Genomic DNA, 19,995 nt, shown 5'->3' on the forward strand with positions numbered 1-19,995 from the left:
CAAAGAGTCTTCAGGATTCTTAATAGAAATGTAGTTTTAGCCTTCAGAGTCACAGTTGATAATCAGTAGGTGAGATTAGTCAGAACTCCTTAATTGGGTTCATCATAATTGAAAGAGTATTTTAAATATAGAGAAGCAAAGCCGGAGATAGTGATGGCAAAACAAGGTATGAAGAGCATTCAGGGTCAGAGAAATGCTGCATTTTTGGTTGTGAAGATGGCAAAGGCAGGAGCTGAGAATGGGAGCAGCTTCTAGAAACCATGGAGAAAATAAATCAAGGACAGATATCTCCTGGACTGTCTGGAAGGTTCATAAACCTGTGATATTTTGATTTTTGTCTGGTGACCATGTTAACCTCTGACCCCCAGGACTCATCCACTGCATGAACCTTAGAGATGTATTCATTTATTTGGAGTAGTAATAGAAAACCAGGCACATAACACACTGAGCCTTTTCACCTAAGAGGCCCCGCCAAGAATCCAAAAAATATTCTTCTGTTTCTCTGATTTTTTTCTCTTCTTTGAGTGTTTCCGAAGTCTCTAGCTACTCATCAAGGGCTGTGGTTCAGCAGTTAGCCATCCTAACCCGTGTCTCCAAACCTTAGATGGTTTGACTGAGATAGTACTTAAATAATGTCACCCACTATGGAACACAAGAGTCCACCTGTAGGCCTGAGTAGTATTTGGTCTCTTTCATGGACCTTAAATCATGTCCATCTGTAAAAGGCTGCGAATGTCTTAGCTTTTGTTGAAACTACTACATGAAGTGAGTTGTAGTTATTAGCTTATATGCCATGCATCTATTGACTATTTTTTAAATTAATTTGCTACAAAATATCTAATCCCTAAACCTAGATCTTAAAGATATGACAGATTTAGGGTTCCAAAGTGTCAGCTTTCTCTTCCAAGTATTTTTCTATAAATTAGCTTCCCCTCCATTAACATATATATCCAAGAAGTTAGTTAATGAGATTCCTATGATACAGCCTTGTAGATCCTTCCAGTTTTGTCTATTCAACCACAGATTGGACCGTGTTTCTTCATTTCTATTTATGGGAATGCATAGTTTTCAGTCGTAACACTGGACCAGTAGCCAGCAAGTGGAGCTTACTGGCCATATCACAGTGTGCCTAACTTTGTGCAAGGCACCAGAGAATCAGCTGAGAAAAAAGCAGACTCAATTCTTAAATACCTTCCATCACAGAATCTAGCCTTCCTCATCTTTTTTTAAGATTTATCTTTATATTCTACTTCTTACAAAGAAGATTGATTTAGTTTTTCTGTCTGTAGTTTATGTTAGAAGAAAAAATGGTCCTGTCTAGTTTATTTTTGCAAAGTATACACTCTTACCGCTTAGAAATCACATTCAGCATCTGCTTACTGAAACAAAGAAAAGAGCAATTTTAAAATAATGGAAACAGCTTTTTAACTTTGGTTTTGTTGTTGCTGTTTTTTTCTCAAAAAACCAGAAGCCCATGAGAAGCTTCCTGAGACGTTTTAAACAGTTCCATGGCATAAGCAAGAATTTTCTCTCACTTATCTCTGTCTTTCTCTTTCTCCCTCCACCACTTAGCTTTCTTCAGAGCTGGGGATTGACCCCAGAGCCCCAGACACTCTAGGCAAATGCTAAAACACTGAGTGGTATCCCAGACCTCTCAGCACACAGCCACATTAGACTGAGCTTGTCCTGAGCTTACAAAGGGAATAACTCCTGTCAATTGTAAGCCAATTGAAAAGTAAAACAAGATCATAAAAGCAATAGCCCAAAGTGAAATAGAAGCAATAATTAAAACTTTATATATAAAAAAAATAAGAAACAAAACCACAGAATCAGGTGATTTTAGTGCAAAATTCTACTGGGCTTTCAAAAAAAGTTAATGCCAGTACTCCTCAAATATTCCACAAAATAGATATAGAAGGAACATTGCCCAGTTCATTTTATGAGGTCATTTTGTGAGGTGTTACCCTGATACCCAAACTACATGAAGGACCAACAAAGAAAGAAAATTATAGACTAATTACCCTTATAAATACAGATGCAAACTTCTCAATAAAATGCTTGCAAACTGAATTCAAAATCACATTAAAAAGATCACCCACCATGATCAAGTAGGCTTCATCCCAGAGAACAAGGATGGTTCAATATACATTAATCAATAAATGTAATTTATCACATGAAAAAACTGAAAGACAAAAATCACATGATCAACTCATTAGATGCAGAAAAAAACTTTGACAAAACCCCTAGATGATAAAAGTCTTGAAGAGGTTGGAGATACAAGAAACATATATCACTATAATAAAGGGATTTTTTATAGCAAGCTCATAGCCAACATGAACTTAAATGGAGAGAAACTCAAAGCAGTTCCATGAAAATTAGGAATAAGACAAGGATGTTCACTATCTTCATATCAATTAAGACAACTGAAAGAATACACATAGGAAAAGAAGTCAAAGTATCTTTATTTGCAGATGATATGATAGTATACATAGGGGACTCTGAAAATTCCACTGGGAATCTCCTACAGTTATTAAACACATTTAACAAAGTAGCTGGATACAAAGGTAATGCAAAAAATCAGAAGACTTCTTATACATAAATGGACTAAGAAAGAAACCAGTGTGACAACACCCTTCATAGTAATATAATAATTATGTAATATATATCAAATAATATAAAATATCTTGGGATAACTCTAACCAAGCAAGTGAAAGACCTGAATGATTAAAAGCTCCAAGTGAAAGACTTGTATGATAAAAACTTTAAGACATTGAAATGAAATTAAACTCTAAGACATAGAAAATATGGCATATTTCAACAATGGAGTATTACTCAGCAAAAACGCGGGGGGGGGGGTAAAAAAATAAAAGAAAGAAAATAAATCATGAATGGAACTATAAAAAAATCATTCCAAGATAACCAGATCCAGAAAGACAAATATGGGCTGTATTTGCTTTTATGTATGTATTAGCTGTTATGTCAGGCAAGCTAATAGAACCACAGACGAGGTTAGGTATAAAGTAAGGGCCTAGGAAAAGACAGATAGATCTGCCTAAAAAAGGGCAGTAGAATAGATAGTTGTGGATGAATGGGTCAGGGGGGTGGTGACTGTAACAGATGAATCAACTGGGGAGGGGACAGAAGAGAGGGACAAGGGAAAAATATAAGGAGAGACAAATTAAAGACCATTTGAGAGTGGTATGGAAACCTAATACAGGAGGAATATATATATATATATATATATATATATATATATATATATATGAAGGTGATCTAAATTAAATAGCCAATAATGAGGGAAGAAGAACTCTAATCTAATTGGATAAAACCCTTATCTCCAAATGAAGCTTTCAGTACTGTTTATATCTTATTGAATTGTTGGCCAAAGGGGCCCCAAGGGACCCCACCCCAAACAACCCAAACTGTTGCCTAGACTATAGAATAGTCTTCATCAACTGACAGTAAGGCCCTATTGCTGAAGATACCTACACAACTCATTGAACATAAAGAAGTAGAGCAAGTGCCTAAATCGAGTCTGTATCCCCATGTGCTAGTATCTCTGATACAGGAAAGTACTCTGCAGGCTACCAAGGGAGAAATACCAAGCCCGAGACAAAGTTTTGTGATCTACAATGATGCTAGTGCAGTGGTGGCACAAAACTTGTGGGACTACCCAAACAATATCCGATTGGACAGCCCCCTCCATGAGCTGGAACCCCTAACCAACACTGCTTGGGGGACTAGTAACCTGAAACTAGATAGCACAGAGACCTATGGTAAAGCCAAATGCTTCTGCTCAAAATAAATAAATCAAGTAGCAATAAAATGTCTCCTCCTGACATTTTGCTGTACTCTATACTCATATATTAGTGCCTTGTTCAGCCATCATCAGAAAAGCTTCCTCCTGTAGCAGATGAGAACAAATAGAGACCCACAGCCAGATAGTATGCAGGTAGTGAGAGACTTTGGAACACTCAACCCTAAACAGAATAACTCAGGGTTAGAGGTCACCATGAAACCAACCCCCTTTACAATAACATGTAGAATTCACAGTTGTTGCGGCCGAGCTGCCCTACACTTGGGCATCAAAAATGTTGAGAATTGCTCTAGCCCACGCTTGAGGGCCAAAATGTCTTGGACCACTCTGTCAGTGTTTGAACCCGTACTGCCAAAGCCTTGAGGGATAAATCGTTAGAGCCGCACTGCCCCAAGTTGCTCCAGTCTGCAGGTTGGGGTTCAGCAAGAGAGAGAGTGAGGACGGACTCGAAGAATGGAGACCAGACAGAGTGTGATTCAATCCTGTTTATTCTTCAGTCTCTCTTCCTCTCTCCAAGTCCCAAGTCTTGAGTTCCTAGTCCCTAGTTCCTAGTCCCTAGTGCCTCCAAGTTCCAAGTTCTTTCTCCAAGTGCTAAGTGCCTAATGTCTAATAATTCTTCTTCTGGTTCTCTAGTCCAAGTGTCTTCTTCCTCAATGCCTAATTCCTACTCCAAGTTGCACTCTAAGTTGTACTCTCTAACTTAATTCCTAGTTCCAAGTTGTACTGCCCAAGTTCTTCCTCCAAGTTGTACTCTCTAGTGTCTAATAATCTGTTGCAAGTGTCTCTCTGAAGTGTCTGATTCTCTGATACTCCAAATTGTTCTGAACTCTTCTGTCTGCCTCTCGCCTTTTATATGTCTCACTTCTAAGCCACGCCTCTAAGTCACGCCTTTAATCATGCTCTTAGGTCTTGTCTCTAAATCTGATCTCTAAGTTATGCCCTTAAGTCACACACCTTTAAGTCTCACACACCCAAGTGAAAGTCCTGGGTATCTAAAGCAAGATGTTATCAGAGTGTGCTCAGCTGTTGTAGGCTAATGCAATCAAGTCTCTGGTCAGGGTATATGGCTCAAGATGGCTGCAAGGATGATAGCTGCCTTCTGTAGGCTCCCCACACACAGTGACTGAGGCAGCATGCAGGGGGGCCTACAGTGTTCTACACCATTTCAGGTTATAGATCTGAAAAGAGAAGTGGGAAACAAACTACTCTTAAGGGTAGAATACATGCCCAGCAATAGATGGCCAACAGAAAACAAACTCTGGGTAATCTTTCAATACAATTAAGGATGTGGGGAGAATTAAGTGTTGGTTAGGTAACTGGCTATTTAAACCCAACATTCTCTTCCCAGATGCCTATCTTTATTTTGTTTGTTATGCACCACAAAATCTTCATGTTATATGCTTTATTGAAATCTAGATCACATACCATTCGTGGGATACTAACCATCTACTACTGTAACTGTAGTATAGTATATGTATAGTGTTAGACTATAAATGTATACAGGCAATTCTGATTAAAACAAAGGAATTTATACAGACGTATCAATGATCAGAACAATGATTTTTTTAAAAAAAAAAAAAAACAAGGAATGATGTTATATTAAAAAGGGCTATCACTTAATATTGATAGCCAGAAAAACAAACATTAAGTAATCAAATTATTTTTCATGATTCATTTTTGTTTGTACATTTCCAGCTACATCCTTTAAATAAAACTACATTTACAAACCTAAATAAACATTATAATTTAGAATATAAACAATTTAAAGAATACACTTAAGGGGAAATAAAAGCATTTTATTAGTCTACTATAAATAATGTTTACTTTTTCATTAAATTAAGATTTCATTTTGTATGCAACATTTTTTTTGTGTGATTAAGCCTGCATAATTCTGTTCTAATCTATTCTCAAAAACAGGAACTGTTAGACAGGGTCTTTCCAAGCCAGGACTGGCCCCAAACTGACTATGGAGCCAAGGATGACCTCGAACTTCCTGATTTTCCTGGATCAACCTCCAAAGTGCTAGGATGACAGGCATATAGTACTGTCCCCAGTTTCCTTGTATTAGTTTGCTATTCTGTGACTATGATAAACATGATAATCAACTGGGAAAGGTTTTTGTTTGTTTCCTACAGGTTGACTTCATTATTGAGGGAAGACAGGTAGAATAGGAGCTCAAAGCAGGAATCTGGAGGCAGAAACCATGGAAGAACACTGCTTAATGATTTGTTTTCTCTGGCTGGCTCTGTTATCTTTCTTATACAGCTACCCAGGGGGCATTGCCACCCACAGTTGTATGAGTTCCCCCACAACATTCAGCAACCAAGAAAATGCCTAAGCATAACGCCACAGACAAAACTGAAGGACATACCCTCTTCCCAGCTGTGTCAAGATGACTATCAGGACTAATTAATCACTATATTTTCTGAAACTGAAAGACTAGATTTTAAAATTAGTGGGTAATGGAGATAGGTCTGAACTGCAATGTGAAATACACAAGGCAGTGAAATCTCTGGTGTCTGTAAAAACACACTGATTATACTGGTGACCTAGGATTTTGAAGAGAAAATAGACAATGGTAAAGTAATTCCAATATTGTAATTGTGTTTAGGAAAAGGACGTGCTTACAATGGGAAGTATTAAGGTCTGGGTTCTTCAGAAATAAGTGGTTTGAGGGGCAGGTAATTCCTTAGACATTAACATTAGGAAGGAAGAAAAAAATCAATATTTAACAAGAGGTGAGATTAGTGTGAGTTCAACTGAGTTCAAATTCTAGGCACTCAAACATGACAGTTCCTCAGGTTGTTCCAGGGCAAGCAGAGTAGTCAGTGATTAGACCTTTCTATCTCTCCAAATAAAACAGCTGAGTGATAAGTGTGATAAGGATGAATGATGAAAGGACAATCTGGGCTAAAGGGGTTGTCTTAGTTAGGGTTTTACTGCTGTAAACAGATACCATGACCAATGCAAGTCTTATAAAGGACAACATATATTTGGGGGCTGGATTACAGCTTCAGTGGTTCTGTCCATTATCATCAATGTGGGAGTATGGCAGCATCTAGGCAAGTATGCTGTAGGAGGAGCTGAAAGTTCTACAACCTCATCTGAAGGCAGCTAATAAAATACTGCCTTCCAGACAGCTAAAATGAAGATCTTAAAGCCCACACTCACCGTGACACACTTCCCGTGACACACTTCCTCCAACAAGGTCACACCGACTTCAGCAGGGCCATACCTTCTGATAGTGCAATTCCCTGGGCCAAGCATATAGAAACCACCACAGCCTTTTTTTTTTTTTTTTTTTTTTTTTTTTTTGTTAGAGTCTGCAGACTCTAACAAAGTTGATAGAGGAATCTTGCCTATTGATTTCAGATACCTTGGTGTAGGATCTGGTTTTATATCTTGTTAGGATCTAGGTAAAATATTAAGGCTTGGATAAAATGTTAAGGCCTAAGTAACAGTTACTTGGCTAGCCTGCCATTATAAAAAAAATTTTCATATGTTTCTGCTGTTACTAGGAAACTTTCTAAAGCCAAGATTGATTACATATTCTATTATGTTTTATGCCTTGAAACTAATCATTATAAAAGTCAATAGAACTGTTTTGTATAGTTACCAACAATAAACTTGGACCTGAACCAACAACCCAACAGTGCTTCCTGTAACTATGTACAAACTTTTATGGTATATACTGCCCATGGGATGGACCCCCAACATAAGAGAGACACCTACAACAATATAAGAAACTATTTGGAATAAACTTTTATTTTGAGTAGTGGTCAGTAAGGTTTAAGTTCCCAAGACTTCTCTGGGAACTACCATCCTACTTGGAAGAAAGAGATATGTATGTGGGTAACTGACATCCTGTTTGGCAAGTTAAGACATGAATGTTAGAAAAAGCAAGTCTTTTGCCCCAGTTGAGTATCCAAATCAATGGAAGCAGGTAAATGTACAACAAAGACATGTTTCTAAGGAAATCTCCTTATCCTTAAATCTTGATTTGTAGATAACTTGGCAAAGATATGTCTTGGTTCAGTTCCAAAATCTGGACCATGGCCCTGGTTGACAAGTCCTGGGGGTGTATGCTCAATAAACTAGCCCTGTCTGACTAAGATCAGTGTTCAGGTGGTTGTGAGGTGATTCCTGGACCCCAACATATCTCAGTTTCAAATTCATCAGAAATGTATTGGTCTTTGTAGGAGGATGTAAAGAGTAGCAACCATAGGTCAGATATGCTTTAGGTATTTTTTCTTATCTCTACCATTGACTATGACCCGGAGATCATTCTTCACAATGTCCCTGCTTACTTAGTGGGGAGGTATGACTTCTGAATGTGTCCACCCTCTAACAGTCTAAAGTTATATAGTGTTATTCATTCGCTTATTTAACATATATTTAATGAGGCTATTATTGTGCCAGCCAATTCTAAACATATAGAATACAACAAGAAAGTAGTCAGAGCTTCCTGCCCCTATGGAGGCAATTCTTCAGTTTTACAGTGGTATGTTATATAAGGAAAAACAATGACATGTGACTTTAATCAGGAAAAAAGACCTTAGTTAAATCACTGTAGCATTCATTAAACTGCTTCAAAGAAGAGGAGTCTGATACTGAAGGAGTCGCAGAAAATATATTACATCTTAAAAAATCCCAGTGAATTATTTACTGGGCATATCACATCTTTTTACACACTGTATCAGAATAAGATTTTTTTCTACCTTTTGTCTATGGAGCTAATAAAATTATTGACAAGCTTCCCTTACTGACAAAGGCAGGAAGAAAATTAAAGTCCAAAGAGGAGGAAATAAAGTACACTTTCAGAAACTTGGACTGAAAATATGTCAAAGCTCTTCCTGGTGAGTCAGACAGAAAGTTATTAAAACCATGATTGTAACACAAGATATGGAAACAAAGATTATTTCAATCTGTCTCATATGAGCTTCAATATTGGATCTTATTTTCAGCTGTTATCATGGGAGGCACTGGGTAGAAAAAAAATGCATGAGTATGTCCTTTATTTTTGTTTATTTTCTTAAGACTTTTTTTAATATTAAGATTGGGCAAGGATTTGTTTCATGGCTATGACCGAGGACACAATCTGACATGCTGAAAAGCATTTGACAGTACTCGATATGCTTCAAATAAGTACAGCATCAATAAGCCCATAAAGCTGTAGGAGCCTGAATGTAAAGATCTGTCCTATTTAAGAATGGAAAAATAAGAAACTAAACTTGGGAGAGTTGGAAAGAAAGATACATAATACAAGCACTCAGCCCAATGTAGAGATATATTTGAGAGTTTAGCAGAACATAGTCTAGAGTCATTACCTCCTACTCTTCTATAAAACTCAATAGCAATTATTGGCTAAATTCACCTATAATATATTTCAAAATGTCTAGAAAACAAAATTTACAACACACAAAAATGATTCATGTTTGAAGACATGCAAAAGCTGATCTTGACCTGATTATCATTTATTTCATACATGTATTAAATTGCCAAATGTATTGCACAAAGAAGACAAATGTGTCTCAATACAAATAAACTGAGTTAATAAAAATATATTTTGAGGAAAGAAGTTGTGATATTTTTAAGATGTAGTCATTCAACCTTTGTTTTTTACATCTACTGTTTCATTTGTTGTTTTTATTTGCAAGAGAAGTTGAAACAAAACTTTAAGGGTGGTTTTTTTTTTTTTGTTACCTTAAATTTGAATCATTCAAACAAAACCAGTTTAACTAGACAGCACCAAAGTGAGGTGCTACTTGCACAACAACCCAAGAGCAAAGGATGGATGGAAAAGGACAGTTCACTAGACAGAGCACACATACAAATGCTGTGGTTCTTCTGTTCAGGACTCCCTTCCCAGAGACAAACACAAGGACCCATTTTCTGACAATGTTCCCCCACCAAACATCTGGATACACTTCAACCCAAAATGCAATTAAAAAGATAAGAAAAAAAACAAAGAATAAACCCCAAACAACACACAGCCCCACAACCATTCAGCCATAACCACCATTCTTAATCAACCACATGAATTTCTTTTCATTTTATAAAAGGTTAATAAAAATATAAAAAATATATTTTTATTATGTTATATTTGTAAGGAAAACAGAATACAGACATCTCTGAGAAAACAAACCAGAACCACCATCTAGTCTCCATCTCTAGACCAGAGTCTGGAATGTTGAGACCATTGGTGGAGAATATAAAACCCAACCCAGGAGAAAAAAAAAGTCAAGAGCATTGGAGTTATTGTCAGAATCTTTATGTGATACATGACTGTGTAGAAAAGTGAAGTCAGAATGTCAGAAAGGCCTTAAACACCTCCTTGACATACAAAACTAGTTTTCACAAAGATCTAAACAGTTTGGTCCCAAACTGAGATGACCACATCAATGCTTTCAATCATTCAACAGGAATAAACCAAAAACTATATTTTCCAAAGGACAATGCTTCTATGTGATTTAATAACAATACTCAATTTTTTTCTCCAGAGAAAATACAAGTATCACATGATTCCAGATCATAAATAAGCTTTAGGAAAACCATTGTAGCACATTCAACAGATGCCTAGGTTTTTGTTGCTCCAATTGGACCAGATGAAATAATATCAATCCTGCCCCTGCACTACTGCTGTTACGGTGACAGTGGCCTAGCCCTTGAAAGCTGTAAGCAAGTCCACAGTTAAATGTTTTCTTTCATAAGTTGCATTGGTTGTGGTGTTTCATCACAGAAAGAAAACACTGAGTAAGATAGACAGAGTAGGTAATCCACACTGTTCTTTCTCCTGAGAACTAGTTAATATTTTAAAATAAGCAAGCAACTATCACTGTGAAACCATACAGAACTTCCCACAATAATGAAGAATTATGCTAAGAGAAAAGAGAAAGATGAAACACATATAAAATTAAGTTGGGTGGAGAACCTATTCACCAAGAAGTATCTACCAGCTGGGAGATTCAGATGCTGACAAGAACATCAGACATAACCACATGGTTGCGAGACCAAAATCAGGGTTCAGGTGTCACTCAGGAGCAGAGATGCTGTGAGGAGGGGTGCGGCAGGCAAGCCTATGAAAGAGCCACAACTTGAGGAAGAAGGAAGAAGCATAAACAAAATTGTCTATGTAGAGAAAAACTGATTCAGTCATTTCTGTTCTAGTGGAATCTGACAATTAGAGACTTACAGTGGGTCTCTGCTTGTTCCAGAAGCAAATGTAGACCATGAAAAGTACTTGGTTATGTTTCTAGAAATCCCCCAAACAGATAGAACTACTATCTGTGGAATAGAAAGATAGTAGAGTAAGTATCCTTGAAAAAAAGGGGAAGACAGTGGCCATGAGCTACGATAAGAAGCACTTCTGAGAAAGCCCTTTCTTCCTAGTTCTTTGTTGTTTGTTTGAGGTTTGGGAATTCAACCTAGGATCTAAAACATGCCAAATAGGTCCTAGACCTGCTCTGCTAATCCTGGTTAGAGGCTATGACATTTAAGAATAGAGGGTTCACCAAGCTTAATGGCGAATGTCTTCTTAAACTCTGGGAGTTTTTGTAGTTGTGAGGTGTGTCATTTACCTTAACTTTAACTGTGATTTTGGTATTTGACCCAATGTCCCCATTCTCATCCTTTTCTCTCACTCTCTAGATTTAAAGTGGGACCAAAAGGAACAACAAACTAGTCTGGATTATGTTGTCTGGTTTTCATCTAGTTTATTGGATTAATCCTTATTTTCAAAGAAGATTTGTTTTAAAAATCCTTGGATATGGTCTTGAGACTCAAAGCCAATGGTATATGCTTAATCAGCATCCTGACTCAAAGCAACAGAAAAAGAAAAGGAAACTTTTAGTTCCTCATCTCCTCCCAGTTTACAGAATTAGAGATGTTTCTCCTGTGACCTAGACAGGGTTGTTCTATATGGCATCCACTAATCATGTAGGCTACTCAAATTGACAAAAATGAAATAAAATTTAAAATCCATTTTCTCAGCTGCACTAGCCGTATCACAAATACCTGATAACACTTGTGGATGTCGCATTGACCCATGATAAGCAGAAAACATTCCTATTGTCGAAAACATCCTGGTAGAAGGCAGAATGGTAGATCATCTACCTTGTGAAAGGGTGGCCTACAAGGAAACATAAATATGATAAGTTAGTTGTCAAGCAATGTTTCTGAGGCTGTCCAGAAACTAGGCTTTTCCAGTGAGCAGAGGTCAAGCTAGGCCAGACACCATGTTTAGCAATGTTCCTTTATCTCTTCAGTAAAGAAACAGTGTTGATTTTACACATGTGAAGATTTTAGCTGAGGTTCCTTGGAAAACTCATGTGTATCTGCCAAGTTATAATCCTTTGTCTCAGACCTATGGAGAGGTGGGAGGCATCTGCAATAGGAAACAGGAGATGGGGATTCTAGAAGCTACTCTACTGCTTGTCTATCCTGAAAACTTGATCTAGACTCTTTCCTTTCTTGGTCTCATATTCCCTTTTATAAAGTCACATTCTGTTTTCATTAGAATGAAATTCAAATTTTAATCTTGAAAAACACCAAAGCTAGGCTGTCCAGAGTGAAATTTGATCTGAATTCTTTGTTCTGTGATTCCTTGTGAAAACATCAATCTCTCCCAATGTGTGTTTCCCAAAGCAAGACATTCCTGAAAACAGTTATGGCCTCAGAACTCAGAAACCAAGGGTGATGTTTCCAGATTTGGTGTTGGTTTATTAAACTTGGCCTGGGCTGAGATTCCTGGAAAAAAGCCTAAACTTGAGAATGAGGACACATTGATTTAAATCTCAACCAGGAAAAACTGAATCAGTTATCCAAGGACTTTATAGTTCTCTGTGTTGTCTTCAGTAAGGGAAATAAAGACACCAGCATCACTCATTCCTAAAGCGTTCATGAGACTAATAATGGAAGAGAAGATGCAAGAAAGTGCCTGTTGGAGACTGTGTACAGAAGGGCAATTCCAGTGCTCATGAGGCTGGGTGGGGAAGACCAGCTTGTGCTACATGGTGAAATTTTATCTCAAAAACAAGAGCATCAGTCACTGAATCTACATTTTCTTCAATTTTCTGAGCTATTCAATAAAGATAAATAATAGTGATTCTACTTGTGCTAATATGAGTGCCATCCAATATTATCTAGCATTTTGTTTTTAAAAGATTTATTTTCATTTTGATTATGTGCATCTGTGAGTGTCTGTGTGTGGGTATGCATATGTATATACAGGTGCCCACTGAAGGTAAAGGTTACAAATCCCTTAGAGCAGGAGTGGTGAGTGAGTATTCACTCACTGCCTAATGTGGGTGCTGAGAACCAAGTTCAGGTCCTCAGCAGGAGCAGTAAGCATGCTTAAATACCGAGTCATCTCTGTAGGCCCATATCTACTTTCTGACTAGAAAAGCATACACATATGCTTTTTTAGTGTGGATAATAAGGTGGTACATGTTTGTATACATCTATTAAGGTGCATTTTTAATAAAAAATATAACTTTTCAGAAAATTCTCATCAAATATTCCAAGTATCTATTGTAAAACAAACCACTACAGAATCTAGTGTTTCTAAACAACAATTCAGTATTGTTTGTCACAGTTTGAAAGATAGAATATCTACTCTGGGAAGCTCACACAGTTTTTGATTACAATTACCCAGAGATACAGTCATCAGAGACATTAGCAGGGCTGGATGCTGTTCAAAACAAAACAGCCACAACAACAGCAGCAACAACAACTGCTGGGGTAATCTTTTTATGCACATATAAAGGTCATCTTTGTATTATTTGAATGGTGATTTTTTTTTTTTTTACCCAAAGAGAGTTGAGTACTGTCCAGATTTAGTTATTCTTAGTGATTGTCACCTGCCTCAGCATTTCATACAGGTCCAACACATTCTGTTTTGGTTTAATAAAGATCTTATGGACAGTAGCAGAGGCAGGAGAGAAAAGCAAGATTTCCAGGAAGAGAGGGGGTCTTTGGGGAAGAATTATGAGGTGGAGAGATTCACCAGCATGACACCAAAGTGGAAGGAACAGGTCCCAGGACTAAATAAGAGGGAATGGGTCACGTGGTAGACATAGACTAGAATAGTTTGGTTAATTTAAGTTAGATGAGCTAGCAGGAAGGTATCCAACTGAGGCCTAAGCTGAAATGAATAATCAGTCTCTGTGTCATTATTAGGGAGCTGACAGGCTCAAGATACTCTAGTCCAGTGATAACCAACATCAGAGTTAAGCAGAATTCAGCCTGGAATCTATAGTTAAAGTGGTACAAATATATATATGTGTGTGTGTGTGTGTGTGTGTGTGTGTGTCCACAAATGGAAAAGGAAACCCAGTAAATAATTGGGATCAGTTTGAATATAAAAATATTTATAGCTGATGGACTACAGATTTAATGGGAAGCAACAAAAAGACTGCTTTCTGGAAAGGCAGTATGTTATGGTTTAAATGTGAAAGGTTCCCTACAAATTCGTGTGTTTAAACCTTTGGTCCTCAGAGGCACCAACAGGTAGGCTGTGGAAATTTTTAAACTGGAGTGTGAGGGATCTAGGCAAACTACATTTCTTCTTGAGCTTTCTGTTTCTTGACTCATGGAGATAAGAGGAAGCCATGATACCAGCTCTCACTGCCTGAAAGATGGTTTCTGATGCTGTATACTTCTTGCGATAATGAACTCTATTTCCCTAAACTATGAGCTGAAATCAATTCTTACTCCTATAAGTCATTTTTGTCAGATATTCTACCATAGCCATGAGAACAGTAACTGGTGCAGAGGAAGTCTTGCTAGAATGACTGAACAGGATCCTTGTTGAAGGAACGCCAGACTGATCAGATATATCTGAGCATACACTGAAACTAATAGAAGAGAAGATGGGGAAGAACCTCAAATACTTGGGCACAGGAGAAAAGTTCCTGAACAAAACACCAATGGTTTATGCTCTAAGATCAAAAATTGGCAAATGGGACCTCATAAAACGCAAAGCTTCTGTAAGGCAAAGGACGCTGATAGGACAAAATGGCAACCAACAGATTGGGAAAAGATCTTTACCAATACCACATCCAACAGAGGGCTAATATCCAATATAGACAAAGAACTCCAGGAATTAGATTCCAGACAACCAAATAACCCTATTAAAAATGGGGTACAGTGATAAACAAAGAATTCTCAACTGAGGAAACTCAAATAGCTGAGAAGCACCTAAAGAAATGTTCAGCATCCTTAGTCATCGGGGAAATGGAAATCAAAACAACCCTAAGATTCTCATAGATCCTTATAAAAGTAGGAAGATGGGGGGATGGGATAGGAGATTTCTGGGGGGGGGAATGGGGAAAGGAGATAATATCTAAAATGTAAATAAAATATCCAATTAAAAAAGAAACTGCAAGTTTTCTTATGAGTCAACTTCAAAGGTCTGGAAAGATCACTGCCAAAATATTTTTGGTCAACATATCACTAAAACCAGCCTGGACTAAAAATGATAGAAATTATATTCCACTATTTAACATCAGGGGTAGGAGGAAGTAAGTGAGGGCAGCTCCTTTTAGAAGACTCTTTAATAGCCATAGGCTGTCATATAATGACTTCTGAAACTAAATACTTAAAAGTGTCATCTACATGCACATATTTCTGCAAGTTGCCTTGTTTAGTCTATAACAGACATCCAGATGGAAGAGGAAGTCATCTAAGAAGGTAATATTATCAATTAAAGAATATGTAAAAATTATTGGTTGGAAAATATTCACATGAACACTACAGGTGAACTCAGAAAAGCAAAGTCAAGTAGGTTCATATATTAATAATATTAATAATGTATTAATATAATCAGTATGTATAGAAAATCAAGGCCAACTATGTTCATATTTTAATATGTATGTATAGATGTTTGGATGGATGGATGGATGTGTATGTTTGTGTGTATGGGGTGTGTTTGTATGTGTATGTCTGTGTGTGTGTGTGTGTATGTGTGTGTATCTGTCTGTCTGTGCACATGCATGTGGAAGTTGTAGGACAGCCTCCAATATTATTTCTTCGGCATCATCCACCTTAATTTTTAGACAAGGTCTGTCACTGGGACCTGGGGTTCACCATTTTTAAGTTAGTCTGACTGACCAGTGAGCTCCAAGAATCTACTTGTTGCTACCTCCCCATCCCTAGGATGACAGGCACATGCCATCATGCTTGGCTTTTGCTTCATGCTTGAGCACTTTACTGGCAAAGCCATCCCTGGGACATGGTTACATTAAACACAATGTATGAATTTGACATGACATGTTATTTTTAATTACCAAATCTGCCCTATACCTGAATAAACGTGAGATTTTATTTTAATCTTTTTGTCTTAATCGTGTCAATGGGAAAATAACACTGGCAGTTGATTATGAAACTTAAGCATTTAACCAATCTCATTTCATCTGTTTCTCTCCATGTAGGTAATGACTACCTGATAAAAATCACCAAAGGTTAAATGTTGTAGGCATTCTTTAAGAAAAATGAGAAATGCCAGACATCAGGAACAAAGAAGAATTATTCTTAAAGGTACCACAGGGAATATTACTATTTTTCAGGAACTTTACCTTCATGGCACATTTGAGGATTATATATATGTCATTATATATATATATATATATATATATATATATCCTCAATATATATATCCTATATATATATATATCATATTGTGTGTGTGTGTGTGTGTGTGTGTGTGTGTGTGTGTGTGTGTGTGTGTTCTTCTGCCCTGCAGAAATTGTTAAGTCCACTTTGTGACAGTTAATGGTACAGTCTTTTCTTCTGGGTAAAGATGAAAACATCTGGTCACCATATGAAATTCTCCATTGATTTAAAGACAAATGACAAATGTTATCTTTGAGCTTTCTCATCTTCAGGCCAGATGTATCTGCTCATTTATCATTTTTGATCCCTGTGCCAGCTCTTTTGTTGTTTCTGATTTCTCTCTTGTCTCCCCATAAGTTTTCTCCTTTTCTAAAACTATATAGATTTTTAAAAGTTTTCAATTTTCCAAAAGAACCTGATAGTAAATGTAATTGTAAATAATATTTTGATGCTTTGATTATAATAAAGTACAGTATTTTCAATGTTTTATATGCATTGAAAGATATACCTAACAGACAAATTTTAATAATGACATATAGATAACATAAAATAAGTCAAGAAAATGAGAATAAAACCAGAAATTATTACTGAAAAAAATCTAAAAATAATACACTAAAATTATCTTAATCATGCCATGGTACTGTACAAGTACTAAGGTGCTTAGATTCTCAAAAAAAAATTAAAATCTAAGAATCAATTCTAAGCTACAAACATAAGATATTCTTCAAATACAAGTACAAAGACAGTCAGATTGAATGGTTGGAAAAACATATACCCAGAAAAGAGATCAAGACTATAGAGAATATAATGATACCAAAGTTTAAGTCTTCATACGAAGCCATAAGCAAGAGTGTTTCATAATGATACACTTCTTCATGAAGGCCTAAACCTTTTAAGTTTGTATGCACCTAAGCACAGTGTGTGTGTGTGTGTGTGTGTGTGTGTGTGTGTGTGTGTGTTCTGTGTCTGTCTGTCTGTCTGTCTGTCTGTCTGTCTGTATGTATGTATGTATGCATATATGTATGTATGTGGTAAAGTAAGAAACAGACAGTTCTGTCATAACATTAGAAGATACTCATCTTTAAGTAATTATTAGGATCACTGTACTGTACACAAATGGGAGAACAGAAGAGAGAAGGTAAATGAGGTAACAAAGGGAGGTCAGAAGAACAGGAAGTGAAAAGAAAGAAGGACGAGGAAACAGAGGAGAAAAGAGAAGATTTACATAAGAGATCAAGTGACATTATGATCTATTTTGACGTAAATTATATTTCTAGTAAACTCTAAGCCCCCAAGTTTAGTGCATATTTTTGTTTTCTTCAAGATAAAATCATAAAATAATTTTCAATAAGTTTAAAAGAATTAAAAATGATACAGAAGCAGTTTTATGAAAATAAAAACATTTGTTCATTCTGATTCCAACACATTATGTGTTGAGAGCCACTGGGGGCCAAAATGTTGGGGACCGCTTTGTCAATGTTTGAAGCCGCACTGCCAAAAGCCTTGGGGGCTAAATTGTTAGAGCCTGCAGTACCCCAAGCTGCTTCGGTCTGCGGGTTGGGATTCAGCAAGAAAGAGTCTGAGGACGGACTCGAGGAATGGAGACCAGACAGAGTGTGATTCAATCCCGTTTATTCTTCAGTCTCTCTTCTTCTCTCCAAGTCCCAAGTCTTGAGTTCCTAGTCCCTACTACCTTCAAGTTCCAAGTTACTTCTTCCAAGTGCTAAGTGCCTAATACCTAATTCCAAGTTCTTCCTCCAAGTGTCAAGTGCCTAATACCTAATAATTCTTCTTTTGAGTTCTCTAGTCCAAGTGTCTTCTTCCTCAATGCCTAATTCCTACTCCAAGTTGTACTCTCTAACCTAATTCCTAGTTCCAAGTTGTACTGAACTCTTTTGTCTGCCTCTTGCCTTTTATATGTCTCACTTCTAAGCCATGCCTCTAAGTCACACCTTTAAGTCATGCCCTTAGGCCTTGTCTCTAAATCAGATCTCTAAGTCATGCCTTTAAGTCACACACCTTTAACTCTCACACACCCAAGGGAAAATCCTGGGTATCTAAAGCAAGATGTTATCAGAGTGTGCTCAGCTGTTGTAGGCTGTTGTAATGAAGTCTCTTATCAGGGTATATGGCTCAAGATGGCTGCAAGGATGATAGCCGCCTTCTGTCGGCTCCTCACAATTATGCTACCCTTTCTTGATTAATTTCCAGCACCAACAGCAGAAGTTACAGAAAGCCCACTGTGTGCCAGTGATAATCAAATTTAACCATTATTCCTTTCTTCTGTAAAACAGATATGGGCTCTATTCTTTCTACATCACAATGGCAGTAACAATAGGAGCAGGTTAAAGGTGTAACTCACAATGCCACCAGTAGCACCTTGGATTTTTAGAGGCTACTAGTCACAATTCATATTAATTGTTAATTTGGCAGAAATAGAAGATGGGGCTCCGAGTATTATCTTCATTATGTTAACAAAGGTGGGAAGACCCATCAACTGTGGGTAGTACCATTTACTGGTTTGGATCCTGAACTATATAAGTAGAGAAGAGGAATTGTGCAGAAGCATGACATCACCACCTCTTGCCTTTTGACTTTAGGTGTGACACGACATGAACAGCTGCTTCACATTTCCACTGCTTCGACTTTCCTATCATGATGTACTGTACGAGTGAACTATGAGACAGAATAATTTCTTCCTCACTTGTGGTGCTTTAGACAGATATTTTATCACAGCTACTGAAAAAAAAGAAACTAAAATACCACCACTAAATTAAGGTCAAGGGCTTTGCATTTAAGGACAGCACAGAGATTTCAGAGATGCTCAGAAAAGGCATAAAACATACCCAATGTGGATCTGGGCTTCAACGAAGGGTTGCACTTCACTTCCTTTATAATAGTAACATAGACAAATTTAGTGAACTCTGAAGTTATTGCCAACCTGCTAATAAGGTGTTGAAATAAGATCACAGGATGGTTCTTAGTTTGCAGTAGACTTAGATACCATTGGAAAGGTAAAATTCTAGATAAGAGAATTGGAAAGATGATTGTTATTATATACAAAAGTTAGACATCTTGATTGTGGCATTGCTAGAAATTTTCCAAGAAAACAATGAGACCACACTTGAGGTCAGATGTGCTCAGACATAGTACCTGGTTTGTTGTAACCATAACATTTCTACATAGAAGAAATATTATCTCTCTGTCAGTAACTGTCTTAGTCACAGTCTATTTCTATGATAAGATACCATGACCAAGGCAACTCTTATAAGAGGAAAGCATTTAATTGATGGCTTGCTGACAGTTCCAGGGGTTTAGTTCTATAATTATCATGGCAGAGAACATGACAGCACAAAAGCAAACACTGGAGTAGTAGCTGAGAGATACATCCTGATCCACATGGGGAGGGAGAAGGGGAAGTGAGTGGATAGGAAAAACGAAGGGTGCTGGACTTGGCATGGGTGTTCAAAACCTCAAAGGTCACCTCAGTGACACACTTCCTTCTAAAAGGCCACATCTCCCACTCCTTATAATCCTTTCAAACAGTTCCATTCCCTGGTGACTAAGCA

Source organism: Arvicanthis niloticus, chromosome 3, assembly GCF_011762505.2.
Source record: "Arvicanthis niloticus isolate mArvNil1 chromosome 3, mArvNil1.pat.X, whole genome shotgun sequence".
Classification (NCBI taxonomy): Eukaryota; Metazoa; Chordata; class Mammalia; order Rodentia; family Muridae; genus Arvicanthis; species Arvicanthis niloticus.